The 16,987-nt window shown below is 35.2% G+C and overlaps 1 long non-coding RNA gene across 2 annotated transcripts in view; it reads right to left on the bottom strand.

Annotated features, from left to right (window-relative positions):
* The window catches only part of LOC123653214, a 120,746-nt gene extending 104,186 nt beyond the window's left edge, over positions 1-16,560 (bottom strand). For both annotated transcript variants that reach the window (XR_006742888.1, XR_006742887.1), the window contains exon 1: positions 16,428-16,560. This is a non-coding gene — a long non-coding RNA (uncharacterized LOC123653214). The remainder of the gene's footprint in view (positions 1-16,427) is intronic.
* Between the last annotated feature and the right edge of the window lie 427 nt (positions 16,561-16,987).

Raw genomic sequence — 16,987 nt, 5'->3', positions numbered from 1 at the left:
TATTGAAATTAATAAAATTAAGTGAGAAAAAAATATCTTAAATTTCAAAAACCTCTAACTGAAATTTAAAATGTCCTTCAATTATGAGTAAAATGTCATTATATCAGCACTACCTGTGTTTTTCACCAAGAGAATTCACAGATATTTTTGTATTATACGACAGTCATTATGAATATCTCAAGTTGCCATTTAATTCCATCACTATTGAGGAATTATGATAATTATTAGATCCACAGTAAAATCATTCCATTAAATACATTAATAAGAAAGCACATATATAACAAATTTTCTTTTAAATATCATAAAGGAATCATTTTAATATAATTTGTTTCCTTTATAATCCTATGTATTTTATTCCATGATATAAAAGAACAGAAAGGAAGAGAAAGAATGATGATATAAAATGAAAATACATAAATGAAATAGAATATATATATTCAGTTTTAAAATAACAGTAAAATAGGGGCTCTATAGAAAATGATATTTGAACTGAGAGCTAAGCATGAGGATCAGAGTCTTAGAAAAAAAAGTGAGATAGGAGACTCCAGGACAAGAGAACAGCCTAAAGGTAGAAGACTCCAGGGCAATGGAACAGCCTGGACAAAATAAAAAAGAACTTATTGAATGTTACAGAATACAGGAAAAATTATGTGTGTGGCAAGAGTGAGAGTTGTATGTTTGTTTCCTGCTATGCTCAGCTGCATGTGTGCACAAGCAAAAATGGTGAATGAATTAACTTTAACATGGGTTGTGATTTAGCCAAGAGAGTTTGACAAGTCAGGAAAAAAGTGGTGAGGATATATGCTGGAAATGATCACTATGGAAAGTAAGAAAAATAAAGAGAATTATGAATATTGGAGAAGGAGAGATAGAAAATGGTGAAAGGATTGTAGAATTAGGGAATTGTAAAATCTAGTGAGGTCTGAGAATTTATGGAGCTGATATTAGGAGTAATACATATGAAGGCTGCTTTAGTACTACAAGAGGTGACATTGGCCTGCTCTAATGAAGCATACATAGAGTGGCTTAAACAACAGAAATCTATTTCTCACATTTTGGGAGGCAACAAGTTCAAGATCAGGCTATTAGAATTTCAGTAAGAACTATCTTCCTACTTTGTAGATGGATGTCTTCTTGCTTTATCTTCATGGGTCAATGAGAAAGATCAGATCTTTTTTCTTTTTATAAGGGTATTAATCCCACTTATAGTGACTGGGTCCTGAGGACTAATTACCTCACAAAGGCCTCAGATCTAAGTACTATCAAATAGGTATTAGGACTTCAACAAATTAATTTGGAGAGACACAAATGCTCAATTTACAGCAACTATGAAGATGCAGAGAAGATTATACTTTAACATACTTTAAAATTATTATTGCTAGATTCTGGAAAATCAACTCAGTGAGGTAAGGAGTATTTTCATTATTTTATTTCTGGCTCTTAGAATTGTGCTTTGCACACATAAGGTGCTTAATAAATATTAACAAATTGAATGAATGGATTGCATATGAAAGCAAGACATAAAATGAGTGCCAGGTTTCTGAGTACATGAAATTTTTAAATAAGATAGTAGGGTATGAAGAAAAGGATTGTGGTTATTTGTTTATTTCAATCTATGTTCTTTTATTGATTTTTATATGATTCCTTCTTCTCTAGACATAAAAGTATGTGGCAGATTTAGATAAAACGTAGGCATTTCTGGGGGGAAAGGGTAAGAGATTTTGCCCCAGAAATCCTGAAAATTTAACAAAAGTGCAGAAATACTTTTAGTATCTTTATTAAAAATGGCTTTAAATCTTGAATTCTGTTTCCAGCTAAACTATCAATCAGTTGTGAATCAAATAACAACTAAAAGAATCTGTACTCTTTCTAAAATGTATTATTTGCAGATCTACTTTCTTGAAGCTGAAAATAACTCAAGTAATCAATAAATTATAGAAAGACCTCAAAAGTAAAATGAAATAAAGCTCTGGATTATAAACTTACTAAAGCCTAAGAAATCTATCCAATGTTGTCCTTTCAACAAATATATTATTATGCAATGGATCAACTTAGTAATTTGTTCAAGACAGTTACCACTCATTCTACAAATTGTTAGGAAACAAAATAAAGTTAAGGCAAATTAGAAATTATAGAAAAAATAGACAGTTATTCAAGAATGTCATAATACAAATAAGCAGTAAACAACATGTAACATTATTTAGAACAAATTAATTAAAGGGAAAGATAATACATTTTCTTTTGATGATTAAATGTTTCATTTAACTAACACAGAAGTACCAATGTAAACTTACTTTTCTCTTCAAATCCATTACTTTTTCAGAACTTCAATACCTTATTCACTTGATATTGCAAAAACTGTTTATTTTCAGATCTAATAATCAAATTATTCCCAGCATGAAGTACTTAAATGTTAACCTGGAGTAAGAGGACATGTCCTCAAGATCCTTCAAATATTCACTGTCATATGAATAGCCCCAGAGACAGTGCCTACCCTGGAATATAGTAAATATTCCTTGAAATAATTATATAATAGAACATGTATGTTATTTACTTAATAGAAGTTTGGGGCATGGGAGACAGAGAGAAATATCAAAAAATAATTTTTGTAAGTATTCTTTGGTAATAATAGTAACATCTATAATAAATATACCTAATTGGACTAAAGACTAAATATAAATACTTGAAGAAAATAAAATGTGACAGGTTCTAAGAAGTTGGAATTAACAATATATAAAATAAAATAAAAAAAGGGCAAAGATTAGTGTGTTTGAGAAGGTTGAGGGGGCTTGAGAAAGAAAGGCAAGTGATGAACTTTGAACATGAAAATCTTGATGATTTTCTTTTCATCAAGAAAATTGGGGAATGGAGCCCTAGTTGATTTTGCTCAGTGGATAGAGCATTGGCCAGAGGACTGAAGGGTTACAGGTTTGAATCTGGTCAAGGACATGTACCTCAGTTGCAGTTAATATCCCTGGCCCTCATCAGGATCCTTGCGTGCAGGAGGCAATCAATCAATGTCTCTCTCTCTCACACTGAAGTTTCTCTCTCTCTGTCTCTCCTCCTCCCTTACACTTTCTCTGAAAAAATGAGAAAAAAAAAAATTTGGGGATGGAGCATGGCAAAAAAAAAAAAAAAAAAAAAAAAAAAAGTAGCTTACCAAAAGGAATATCCCAATCAAACAGTACTATCTAGTCCAGTTTGGCGTAGAAAAAGAGGTGCACACAGGGTTGAAGAGGTGAATAAGACTGAGCCCGCACATGTAAGTAGTTTAAACTTTGCTTTGTGCCTTCTGCACATATATTAAATTTTCCCTAAAAATCTGTGAACTTACTCATTTTAAAAATGGTTATAGGAGTGTTTCTGTAAAAAGGCAAATTGACTAAGTTAAAGCTCAGTTAAAATAAGAGTAAGAATGAAAGATACTTAAGACTATCATGAAAAGCAGGATCATTTTTCTTAAAATAGTGACTCTAAATGATCCTTCAAATAGTAACAGTCCTATATATAAAGATCAGCTTCTCTTCTTCCAGCAAGACACAAACAAGATTTCACAATACAAATTATTTAACGAAGTTGCTCATAGGACCCAATGGCCTTTGAAGCTCAATTTTATTGTATGCATTTTTCTTTAATTTCTCTGTGAGTGAAAAATTGCAATGCATCCATGAATAACACCTGTCCCTTCTAACTGCCTTTGAATTATGAATATAGAAGCCATCACTAAAGCAAAAGAAATAAAGGAAGAGAGGAAAGAAGAAAAAAGTAAAAGACACAATATAAAAAAAGAAAGAAAAAAAATCAAACTTATTAATATTCCAGGAATTCCTGATCATTGCTATACTTCAGCATTTACTGGCAGAAAGGCAAACATGCTTCTTGTTTGCTTTTCTTTCCCCAAAGCTCAGCTCAATTAATGCTGTCATATAGCTCCTGGTAACAGACTCACACCAGAACAGCCACCCCCTGCGCCCCATGCCATAAGATCAGTGGGACCCTGGAACTACAACAGAAAGAAATTAGAACGTGCATCAAATTGTGAAGCTCATAAAGAAAACACATTTGCCCTTCATGTATTTTTAAAGAGATTCTTGCTTCATTATATCTTGTAAATGGTTTCTCTGTTCAGTACAGCTGATAGAATTAAACTTTTGTGGTATCCCATTTTTCAGAAGAACAGAATGAAATTCTGTTTTAATAAAGATTTTAGTGGTGATTTTATTATATTAAGGTGCCCAGTTAATCAATAGAGGCTTTATAATGTCTGAGAAAAAAAATGTTGGCATATAAGATCATTTATTTGCTTGATTTCCTTCTTTCCTTACTTTTTACCACTCAAGAATTGTCTTATTTCAAACTTTGAAAGATTAACGTTTTGATCAGCTATGCCTCATGCTTTTTTTTTTTCAGTAACCTATTGGATTGCATAACAGGAAAAATAAGGCTGATAATTTTGAACAGTATTTAGAAATACACTTTAATTTAAATAGATTTTTCTTTAGGTCATATAATTTTTAGATGCAACTGCTAGTTTATAATATATGACCTGTTTAATTAATTAATTAAATACATGAAAGGCAAATGTGTTGTTGTTTTTTATGAGCTTCACAAATTTGATCCATGTTCTAATTTCTTCTGGGACCAAAGTTATCAGTACTGATGTAATGCAGTTGCATTTTAAAATAGTTCATAAAATAAAAAATTAAAAAAAACCTGCATCTCTCTCATTCCATATATAGCTATTTGTTGCAGCAACATATTCCTTTTGATTTTCCAGGCAGGTATGTTCTATTTGTTTTTTCAACATTGAGTCCTTCCTAAATAAAAAAAGAAAGAAAAAAATCAAACTTATTAATATTCCAGGAATTCCTGATCATTGCTATACTTCAGCATTTACTGGCAGAAAGGCAAACATGCTTCTTGTTTGCTTTTCTTTCCCCAAAGCTCAGCTCAATTAATGCTGTCATATAGCTCCTGGTAACAGACTCACACCAGAACAGCCACCCCCTGCGCCCCATGCCATAAGATCAGTGGGACCCTGGAACTACAACATTGAAAACTGAATAATTAGTTGCAAAATTCTATTTTTTGGTTGATTTTAATATTTTATTATATGGAGAGCAAATACTGTGTGAGAAAAACAGATTTAACTTACTTCAGTTCATATTTTTTCAACCTTGAAAATTATGTTGGGACCAATATCTGTTGACTTATTGAAAAGGTTTTTGATTACAATAAATATTTTAAACAGTATATAATTTGTGATATCTAACCCTGTTGATAGTTTCAACAACTATTGGACAGAGATATGATATGCCTATTATGTCCATTAATGTAAGATTTGTTGCATTGGTTAGATGATCTGTTATTAGATTAGGGTCCCTCCGTACATATTTTAATATTTCCAAGTAGTAATAGAAATTGAATCATATGCTCTTTGTTGTTGACCACTGCCAGATTTCTAAGCCTTGGTTTGCTTATTCAATGACTGATTTTACTGAGCTATAGGATTTTTAATAATAGATTTTATGATTTATTGTATCAATGTATTGTGTACAGACTATTAAATTAGTTTTAATTCATGCTATCAGTATAATTTAGAAAAGAAAGAGGGTCATTAACTTTCTTACTACCAATTTAAGATTAAGTTTTCTTATTTTTCTTCTATTACAAGTAATGATACACAACTTCAAGATTGTTTTCTAAAGCTATTTTAGTTATTTTGGAGCAACATTTCATGACTTTAATATTAGCAATGCATTTATAATATTTCTAGCATCTCTGGAATATGGATGAAAATATTGACTTTCTTGGCAGGAATTTAAAAGAATCATATTAAAAATGATCAGAAAATGAATGTGCTTTTGATTGATAATAGCTACTGTTAATTTAATATATGAAATCAATATTTTGTCAGAGTAATGAAATTCAAGTTTTTGTAGTTGAGTATAAATTAAAAAAAATATCAATAATGTAATGAAAAACTACATTGAGTTAAGGCATTGCACAATTGCATTATTGCATTACTTCATTACCGCATGTAATTTAAAAAGGTGATGCTCAAGGGTCTGCCATGCTCCTGGGGGAAGCCTCCCCTTGGCTCTGGCAGCCACCATCGCAGCACCTCCAACACTAAGCATCCAACTGTGCCCTGGCCCCAGATCCCAGCGCCAGTGCCCCACCCAGCCATGACTGCATGGTCACACATCCTGTGACGTCTGAAGAAGTATTTGATATGGATGAGATAACTATGTTGATACTCTGAAGAACTACTTATAGAAGATTGGATAGATAAGGAAATTTCACTTAGAATTATCAGTGAGGCTGCTGACATTTTTTTGGAGAGAAAAAAAATTATGAGAGAAATAGACTCCAATTATAGCACGTGGTGACACCTATGGCCAATTGTTTGATATGATGAAAAAAAAATTTTTATCCTCACTGGAGGATATTTTTCCCATTGATCTTTTAGAGAGAGGGGAGGAGAGGGAGAAGAAGGGAAAGAGAGCCATTGACGTAAGAGAGACACATTGAATGGTTGCCTCCCACATGTGCCCAGACAAGGGCCGGGGACAAATCTGCAACCAAGGTAAGAGAGTTATGTCCCTATGTGAGGAATCAAACCTGTGACCCTGTGGTCCCTGGGCTGATGCTCTTAACCACTGGGAAAAACTGTCCAGGGCCTGATGAAACTTTTTTGAAATAGGAGAATCAACCGCTAATACACAATACTTTCTTCTTGGTGAATATGTGGACACAATTATTTTAATATAAAGTGTGTCTTATATTTATGTGTCCTGAAGATTCTATACTCAAGTATATTATTTCCTCTGAGAAGCAATCACGAATGCAGACACCTTCCTGAATATTTTACCTTTAAGCAGAAATGTAAAATTAAATATTCAGAAAGAGTCTATGAGGCTTTTATGGAAGCTTTTGATAGACTTCTTCTTGCTCCTCTTTTAAACCAAGAGTTTCTTTGTGTTTATGGTAACTTTCAGCAGAAATACATCCCCTGGATGATATTGGCAGGTTATATAAATTAAAAGAGACACCTGAATCTGGACCAACTTGTGATTTGTTATGGTCCAATCCTTCTGAAGATTTTGGAAATCAGAAATCAAAAACTTAGTGAATACAAGTGGCCATTTTCTGTTTTCCTACTTTGTTTGCCAAACTTTTCATATATCTTAACATTTGACTAAAAAATGGACCATTTGAGGGTAACCTAGAAGAACTAAGTGTATAGCATATAACTGAAGCTATAGAGTAGAGAATGAATTCTTTTTGAGGTTATTTGTAGGCTACTCTCAAAATTTTAGCACTAGTTTAAAATTTATCAAGAAAACTCTATCCTATATAATAAAGAGGTAATATGGAAATTAACCCTCACAAGATGGCTGCCTACTACCAAGCCAGCAGAGGGAGTTAGTGAGGAACAACCAAACAACTGAACAGTCAGGCTGCATGGGGTGACCAGGCCAGCAGGGAGGCTAAGAAGGGTGACTGAAGGCAGGTGCAGATAGGGGTGACCAGGCTGGTGGGGCGGGGGACAGTTGGGGGCGATTAGGCTGGCATGGGGGCAGTGAGGAGCAAACAGGCTGGTTGGGAGATAGGGGACACCAGGCCAGCAGAGGGGGACTAGGGAGGGCAGTATGGGATGAACAGACTAGCAGGCAGGTGAGCAATTAGGAGTCAGTGGTCCAGGATTATAAGGAGATGCCCGAGTGCCAGTTTTGGCCTGTTCCTGGGAATCGGGCCTAAACATGCAGTCAAACATCCCCGTAGGGATTCTGGATTGGAGAGGGTGTAGGCTGGACTGAGGAAACCTCCCCTTCCCCCATGCACAAATTTCATGCACCAGGCCTCTAGTATCTGTATGAGCAGTAAAATTTAGGTGGAATACACTGATAGTATTGGTATTAGGAGCCATTTTCACCTCATATGAGTCCTCTACTATCATGTCAATTTATGTTATTTTTGGCTAAAAGTGTTTCTAATTGTGTTTGTGTGTGTGTGTGTGTGTGTGTGTGTGTGTGTGTGTGTGTGTGTCTGTACCTACACAGGTCAAGGATTTAGATTAGGAATTAAATATTATTTAATATATACTAAAGAAGCCATAACTTAGATTTATCATGGCAAGAATAGTTAATGTGGAAGGTGCATAAAAGAGAGGATGGTGGTTTGTAAAACCAAATAAAATGACTTTCATAATGCTTGTTTGAGTCACTATTCATGTCTGCTCTCGCCTTGGAAATTCAGAGAGAAGCCTTTTCCATGAAACATTGTAGTGAGTAAGGAGAAAGTAAGGGCTAGAGATTATGTGGAGTCAAATGGGGAAGTGTTGAAGTTGATGATATATATTTATTTTACTAATAGGAACCACTTACTAATAACACTTTACAAGTTAAACCCATACTATATTCCAAGCAATTTAGGGACCAGGAGAGAATATGCTAAGTGAAGTAAACTAGTCAGAGAAAGACAAGTATCACATGATCTCACTTATATGTAGAATCTAATGAACAAAATAAACTGATGAACAAAATAGGTACAGCAATATGGAAACATGTAACAGACTGCTGAATCTCAGAGGGATGAGACAGGGGTGGGGAGGTGGAGGAGTGGGGACAGGAAGAGATTAACCAAAAATTTTATATGCATATAGACATGGTCCATGGACACAGACAGTATGAAGTGAAGGTCTGGGGAGGGGATGAGAGCAGGCTGGAGGGGGTCAATGGGGGAAAAGGGGGGACAACTATAATATTTTTAATAATAAAGATAAATTGAAAAATAATAATAAACTCCTCACATGCATTACCTCATTTGATCCTCACAGTAACCTCATAGGATAAATATTATTATATGCACTTTAAAGTTGAGAACAATGAAACACAGTGCAGGTAAGCATCAGTCACTTATAATGCCTGGAAGCACTATATGCATTATTAAGAATATAATATTTAATAGAATGCAAATTTAGCCCTCTGGCATTATGCAAAAAGCAGCTCTACCAAGATGACAGCTTGTAAGAAAAAGAAGCAGGCATTGAATTTGTATAAACAGAGTTTTGAGTCTGTGTTTTCAAATATTTTACTAATCTTAGAAAATACTGCTCTTCTATAAATCTAATTTTATTTTTTAACCTACTTATTTTTATTCAAAATTCTATTGGTCATATGCAGTCTATGAATATGGGTACAAATATCCTATTGTTAGTGAAGGTTATTACAGTTCTTTCCAATGTGATGATTGAATTGAAGTACGTATCCCATGTTCTTTCATTTGAGCTGTCAGTTTATTACTTTTATTCTAGTAAATTATAGCTCACCCTCCATACTATTTTAGGCACCTCTTTTCCCCACCCCCAATTTTCTTTAAATAATGGGAAATATTAGTGATTATTTGTTTCTTAGATTTTAGAAAGCTTCATAGAAAATGCTATGCAGTTCAAAAATTCATAGTTTAATATACAGGATTTTCATAACCAGTTCTATGATTTTGTACATCAGACGTTGACCAGGAACAGCAAAATCTTTTAAATATGCAGTTTTTCATGAAAAAGTAATTTATGTTTAATTATTTTCACTTATGCTCCCTTATCATGAAGTTTTGCTTGCTGCATTTTAGAGAGCTGATGAGATACATGATATCATAACGACAAAAATAACTCCTTATGAAAAATCATTTTAAGATAGTGCTCAAGAAAACTGTTCTCTGAGGTCTCTCTTGGCCATTTTTCTGTGCTTGTTAACATATTAAAAACATTTTTTTTAGGAGACCCTTGTCTGTGGAGATAATTTCATCTTACTTTTTCACTTGTTCAGCCATGTACTCATTAAGCATTTCAAATTCTATAATAAAATGTTAATTATAACCTTAAATCTATAGTTGTTATAAGGCATAAATATATATTTATTTAAAATTACATATTGAAGTCTAATTACTTTCCAAAGAATATCTCAATATCTTGTTGATACTTTTATCAATCATTTGATAAAAATAATATTATAGGAAGATAGCCAAAAATAAAAGTTTTTTTTTCAAAGACTGAAATATTCTAATATTGCTATAATAACCTTGTTGGAAAAAAAATACAGTTCTAGCTTACAATATAGATAAAGTTCACCTTGTTATCCATAATAATTTAATAAATAGACATTAGCATGAGTAGGTTGACTCAAATACGGCACTAGTTTGGCTTAGAAGAGCATGACTAATTTATAAGAACATATACAAAAATCTCTATCATTACAGGGTATTATTTGTTAATCACTGATATTTGAGAAGAGATCAATAAAATTATTAATAGAATATTGAATTTAAAAGGAAAATAATTATTTATAATATGAATTATTATAAAGTGGGCAAAAAAATGTTACAAGGCTGTTTTATTACACAAACAATGTATCCTATTAATTTAACCTCTCTTGACTATAGCTACAAATATTCATTTATATAAAAATTAATGCAAGTGCACATGTGGGGAAGATACTGATAGTCACTCAATATCTACCAAACACAAGTTGTCCCATAATGGATTGAATTTGACTTAATAAGTCCTGCTTATAGTAGATGAGGAATTGACTCCCTTGCAAATAGGAGTGGCCATATAATCTATTTCTGGCTTATTAAGATATAGGTGATTTATTACAAGCAAACACCATCTCTTCTTAGTACTCTCTCTTCTTCATGTATGACTATGGTTAAGTGCCAGGCTTAGAGCTGAAAAACCATTTTGTGAACTTAATAAAAAAGCAGCATGTTTTCAAATGCTTTTTTTTGAAAACATTCTTTTTTTCAAAATGACAATGAGGTACCATCTCACATCTGTCAGAATGGCTAGCTATCATCAACAAATCAATAAATGATAAGTGCTGGTGAGGATGTGGAGAAAAAGGAACCATCCTGCACTGCTGGTGGGAATGAAAACTGGTGCAGCCACTGTGGAGGACAGTATGGAGTTTCATCAAAACACTAAAAATTGAACTTCCATTTGACCCAGTATTCCCCTTCTAGGAATATATACCAAGAAAACAGAAACACCAATCAGAAAGGATATATGCACCCCATGTTCATAGCACCACGATTTACAATAGCTAAGATTTGGAAACAGCCTAAGTGTCCATCAGCAGATGAGTGGATTAGAAAACTACACAATGGAATACTAGGCTGCTATAAAAAGAAAGGAACTCCTACCATTTGCACAGCATGAATGGACCTAGAGCCATTAGGCTAAGCGAAATAAGCCAGTCAGAGAAAGATAAATATCACCTGATCTCACTAATTTGAGGAATATAATGAACAACATAAACTGATGACCAAAACAGATCCAGAGACAGAGAAACATCGATCAGACTGTCAAACCTCAGAGGAAAGGTTGGAGAGGGTGAAGGTAAGGGGAGAGCTCAACCAAAGGACTTGTATACATACATATAAGCATAACCAATGGACACAGACACCAGGGGGGTGAGAGCATGGGTGGAGGGGGGTGGGCAATGGGGAGATAAGGATACATATGTAATACCTTAATCAATAAAGAAAAAAAAGAGAGAGATAAGGGTAGCAGAGCAGCTCAATACAGTCTTAACAAAGGAAAGCCAGAAAAGAGTAGAGTTCTGATTGAATGATGTCAATTTGAGGCCCTGTCTTGCTAGGCTGCATAATGTTGTGCAAAGGCTGAGTCGGGACCTGGGGTCCTCCACTAACAATTAGTACAACATGTGACGAGATGGTATAGTAAGATTTTACTCTGTCTAAAATCAAGAGATTAATCTAAATAATTTATTTTTAACTTAGGGGATGGGATGCCAAAATTTGTAGGCTGTAGTTTTATATTGCATATTTAATAATATGTTCTTATAGTAACAAAGATACTAAATTATGTATATTAAAACTTGATGGCCCCCCACATCAATTTGAATAGGAAAACATTTTCTAGTGATTATCAAAATGTCTAGTGATTATCATATTCTGTAAGGGGCATCACACTTTTAAATTTATCAAAAGCAGATGCAGTTTTTAGTCCATTGAATCATCCTTCCAATTGATTCTTTTTTATTTATTTTATTTATTGTCTAAAGTTTTGCATGTCTCCTTTTCACCCCAACTAACTCCCCGCCCCAGCCATTCCCACCCCAAGCAAGCCCCCACCACCCCTGTGTCTGTGTCCATTGGTTATGCTAATATGCATGCATACAAGTCCTTTCGTGGTTCTCTAACCCCTCATCTCCCCTGCCATTTATCTCTGGATCTATTTTTGTTCATCAAATTATGTTGATCATTATATCCCACATATGAGTGAGATCCTGTGATATTTATCTTTCTTCGATTGGCTTACTTTGCATCTATGCTGTTGCAAATGCTAAAAGTTCTTTCTTTTTTATAGCGGCATAGTATTCCATTGCATAGATGTACCTCAGGTCCTACGGCAATGGAAACTAAGAAAATAAACAAATGGGACTACATCAAAATAAAAAGTTTCTGCACAGGAAAAAAAAAAAAACCATCAACAAAACAACAAGAAAGCCCACTGCATAAGAAAACATATTTGCTAATGCTATTTCAGATAAGGCTTTAACCTCCAAAATTTAAAGAGAAATCATACAACTTAACAAAAGGAAGATAAAGAATCCAATCAAAAAATGGGTAAAGGACCTAAATAGACATTTTTCAAAAGAGGACATACAGAAGACTGAGAGACATATGAAAACATGCTCAAGTAAAACATGCTCAAGGTTAATCATCATAGAGATGCAAATCAAAGCAACAATGAAATATCATCTTATACCTGTCAGAATGGCTACCATCAACAAATCAACAAATGACAGTGCTAGTGAGCATGAGGAGAAAAAGAAACCCTCAAGGACTGCTGGTGGGAATGCAAACTGGTGCAGCCACTGTGGAAGACAGTATGGCATTTCCTCGAAAAGTTAAAAATGGAACTACCATTTGACCCAGTAATCCCACTTCTAGGAATATATCCCAAGAAATCAAATATTAATACACCAATCAGAAAGGATATATGCACCCCTATGTTCATAGCAGCATAACTTATAATAGCTAAGATTTGGAAACAGCCTAGGTGCCCATCAGCAGATGAGTGGCTTAAAAAACTGTGGTGGATCCAATTGATTCATAAGGGGGTTTTAAAATTCCATCATTTCATGATTAATGATTAATATACAATATAGTTGTTGATGGATCTGAAAAATTCTTGATTTCAAGTTCAAAGTTCTTCCCTAAGTCTAGTCCATTTATGTATTTATTTATAATCAATATAAGCCTTTATGTACAATTGGATACAAGATATAATGTAAATACATGAAAATTTGGAAATTATTTATTGAAAATGTAAATAGGTAATTTCTCTGATTATCATTGCCTTTTAAATTTTATAGAGCTGGAAGAACTTAAAAGTAGACTAATAATAAAAGTTGAGACTCTGGATTCTTTACAGCTATGACTTATTATTTCTCTATGAAAGTGCTTCTTTATCTGTTTTCAATATACTCTCAAATTTTTAGAGTTCAATCTAATAACTGTCACAGAAGGCTTAGAGGAAATATGGATATATATAACTAGCAATATGAAATAGTGGCTTTGATTTTAGATGAGCTTCAAAAGCTCTTTGCTTCACATGTAGATATTCTGTAGTGAGTGATGGGCCTCTTCTCAACTTCATAGTCAATATCCATGAAAACATTCAGCAAGGCTAGTTGTCAAAAGCTGAAAATGGTAGAGTAAACTAAATGTAAAAGAGGCCTATGTGTTAAAGTCCAGAGCCATTCCCACTTAGTGCCTTTCCTTGGTAATGTGTTGAGAAACGCATCCTTGAAATACCCACCACACCTCCACACTCCAATTACAGCACTGCAGAGAAACACCTTTTCCCTACATCGCCTCCCTCCCCATTTTTTTAAGAGAGCTTGAAAAAGATACTGACCTCAGCACGATCCTGCTGCTCCCCTCTAATTTCATGATACACAAAATCGCCATTCATACTCCCCAATACTGGGCCCTTATCTTTGGTGACAGTCAGTCACCCACTCTACCCTTGTTAGTTATTTTTCCTATATGGATGCTTTCAATGACACAACACCCAGTAGTTGTCATGGAAGGAACTAGGATGTGACACAGAAGCTTATTGTAACATGTGATGCTGTTACGCCCAGACTTCATGATACCCAAGGACCACCAGGGAGCCGAGTCCGATGCAATAAACAAAAGAGCCTTTTCCATGCTAGCATGGGCTCTGTCCCACTCACGCCGGCAGCATGGCGGAAGAGCGCAAATTTCGCCCTGCCCAGGGGTTTTACTCCGGTTGGTGGTGATGTCACTGCCTTGGCTAACCCTGATTGGTTGGATGAGAGCTAGGGTTCAGTTACAAAATGGAGGATAATTCCGCCCTGCCCCTCAGTGGAGTCAGGAGTTTGTCCTTGCCCCACCCTGCCCTCTCAATGCTAAGTTGCCAAGGGAAAAACGTGTCAGAAAAGAAAGATCAGAAAAGCACCAGAAGCACTGGGTGCTTTGAGGTGTGGTGTTCATATCATTATTCTTAGTGCAAAACTAAAGTGTAAACCCTGACAGCTGGGTTTTCTTTTTTGTAATCAAATGCCGGCTATGATGGCTGAGGCATCCACTTCAAGGAGGCCACACTGCCAGCCACAGAGTAGATGAAGAGGGCCACTACTCCTCATTGCTTTGTTTTAGAGATTTTGATAAGTGACCATTTGGGCCAATTGTTTTTCCTCTTCTTAATTATTTTATTATTATTATTATTTTAAATATATTTCTGTTGATTTCAGAGAAGAGGGAAGAGGCAGAGAGAAAGAAAAACATCAATGGTCAGAGAGAATCATTGATTGGCCACCGCCTCCTGCATGCCCTCTGCTGGGGATGTTGCCCACAACCTGAGCATGTGCCCTTGACCAGAATGGAACCTGGGACACTACAGTATGCAAGGCCAACCACTGAGCCAAACCGGTTAGGAATCTCTTCTTCATTTTAAATTCACCAATAAAGAATGAGCCTGCAGCCCAGCCAGTGTGGCTAAGAGGTTGAGCCTCCACCCAGGAAACATGAGCCAGTTCAATTCTTGGTCAGGGTACATGCCCAGGTTTTGAGCTTGATCCCTGATAGGGGTCATGCAAGAGGCAGCTGATTTGATGTTTCTATGTCTCTATCCCTTCCTCTATCTCTAAAAATCAATATGAACATATTAAAAAATAAATAGAGAAAATGAGCCTGCAAAATCCTAGACTCCTTGACCTCAATGAAACTAGAATCTCAGGCCTATTTTTCTCATTCTTTCTCTTTCTCTCCCTGTGACCTTGCTGTATGACCACATATGTCCATGTAATTTCCAGGTCTTATCTATAATAAACTATGTCTCTTTCAAAGTTTCCTGATTATTGCTAAGGACATCTTGCTATCATAATAAGAGCCACAGGGCTGACCCATCCACAACATTGATTCTCCAGAGGCTGAGAAAAGAACATGGAGACTCCCAAATAAGAGAACTTGCAGGAAAGTGAGCCTCAGTCCACCAGCCCAACATTTGACTCATCGCTAATGGATATCACAGAGTTAGGATCTTTGTGCATCAACCTGACCTCCTGGTCTAGACCCAGTGGGGACTTTTATAGCACCCTAGAGGAGAATAAGCTCAGTGAAGGTTAGGACAGTCTGATATCCACCTAAGGCTAAGCCAGACTCATCATGCCCCAGCCTAGGACACATGAATATTCAACACCTTATTTGCAGAGTAATCAAGCAAACAAATAAAATGAAGCACTAGAAAAAGCAAGAACTCTCATGAAGCATGAAAACAAGAGCATAATTTTGGAAATTGTTTTCAGGAAGAAAGAGGACATTAATAACATCAACTGAAACACCAATTACATGTTCTCAGCAAGATACAAATAAAATTGACATCTATAAAAAATAAACATGAGTCAACAAGATGAGACAGGGTGGAAAGTCAATATTCAACAAATGTTTTCAGTATGCAGGAGATAACATAAAACTTATTTTTAAAAATTCCACTAATTTCAAAAAATAATATAAGAAAGTAAAATATGTAATTGTTGTTAAAGAGCATAATTGATGCTGCAGAAAATCAATTCAGAGACAATGTAAGGAAAAGACAAAAATATAAATGAAAAGAAAAAGAATCCAAACTAAAATAAGTTTTACCCTAAATATTGGCAAAGTATAATCAGAAAACAAATATAAATCCTCAGAAGAAACAGAACAAATTTAAAAAGAAATCATCTCTGTAGGAAAAAAAAAAAAAAGAAAAAAAAAAGGGGGGGGGAATCTACAAAGGATAATTATAATTCTTAAAAATAGAAACAAAGCTCACATATCCTGGTAATTTCCTCTCAATTTCAAGCCTACCAAAGGGAACATTCTGTACTTACCCACAAAGGGATGCTCCAAATGAATGGGTTTCTAATCTAGAAGTTGCATCCCAGCATCCCATTGCCTTGTTTTCCTGTAAGCACATAGCCTTGGTTTGCTTTCTTCATTTTGCAAAGAGGGAAACAGAGAGCACAAGAAGGTAAAAGACAAGATTAATTAGTAGTAGAGCCAAAACTGCATGTCTGGTCTTGTTACCATAGTTAGCTAAACATTAATGAGAAGCAAAAGAGAAGTCCCACATTGTCGAGCACGGTCAGCTGGGAAGCAGAGGAATGCTTGATTCTCCAGGAAGTTACAGCTTTACATTACCTCCCCCCCCCCCCCCCCCCCCAGAGAACCCCAGTCCACTCCCCACAGATCACTGGGGAAGGGGTAGAACAACGGGAGAATAACCACATGCACAATAGAAGTCTAACTGGTAAAAGGGCAGGTGCTTAACCATAGAGGCCTGTCAGTCTAACCTGAGAAAGGAATCATTGGTTAGGACGTGTATCTGTCAGAAGCCTGCAAAAGCTTGGAAAGCTGAGTGAGTATGTTGAAAAAGTTCCTAGTTAAAATA

Source organism: Pipistrellus kuhlii, unplaced genomic scaffold, assembly GCF_014108245.1.
Source record: "Pipistrellus kuhlii isolate mPipKuh1 unplaced genomic scaffold, mPipKuh1.p scaffold_m20_p_3, whole genome shotgun sequence".
Lineage (NCBI taxonomy): Eukaryota > Metazoa > Chordata > Mammalia > Chiroptera > Vespertilionidae > Pipistrellus > Pipistrellus kuhlii.
This window is presented reverse-complemented; position numbering and strand designations above follow the sequence as displayed.